At 36.9% G+C, this 225-nt stretch overlaps 1 protein-coding gene across 1 annotated transcript in view; it reads right to left on the reverse strand.

The window, feature by feature from the left end:
• LOC107662271 (ADAMTS-like protein 3) overlaps positions 1–225 on the reverse strand; it is a 213,640-nt gene that overhangs the window by 11,897 nt on the left and 201,518 nt on the right. The window lies entirely within an intron of this gene.

Raw genomic sequence — 225 nt, forward strand, 5'->3', positions numbered from 1 at the left:
TCCTATCCTAACAAACCATACATCAATTGAAAGCTTATTTATTCAGCTTTCAGGTGATGTATACATCTCAATTTCCAGAAATTGACCCTTATGACTTGTTTTGTGGTCCAGTGTCACATATGATATAAATAATTATTACACGGCTCTGTGAAATACTTGATTCTGATTGGTCAGTCGCGACATTCCGAGGTATGCTATCCCTCGATAACAACCGGTAAAAGCTAA

The sequence above is a fragment of the Sinocyclocheilus anshuiensis genome, unplaced genomic scaffold (assembly GCF_001515605.1).
Source record: "Sinocyclocheilus anshuiensis isolate Anshui unplaced genomic scaffold, SAMN03320099.WGS_v1.1 scaffold579, whole genome shotgun sequence".
NCBI lineage: Eukaryota > Metazoa > Chordata > Actinopteri > Cypriniformes > Cyprinidae > Sinocyclocheilus > Sinocyclocheilus anshuiensis.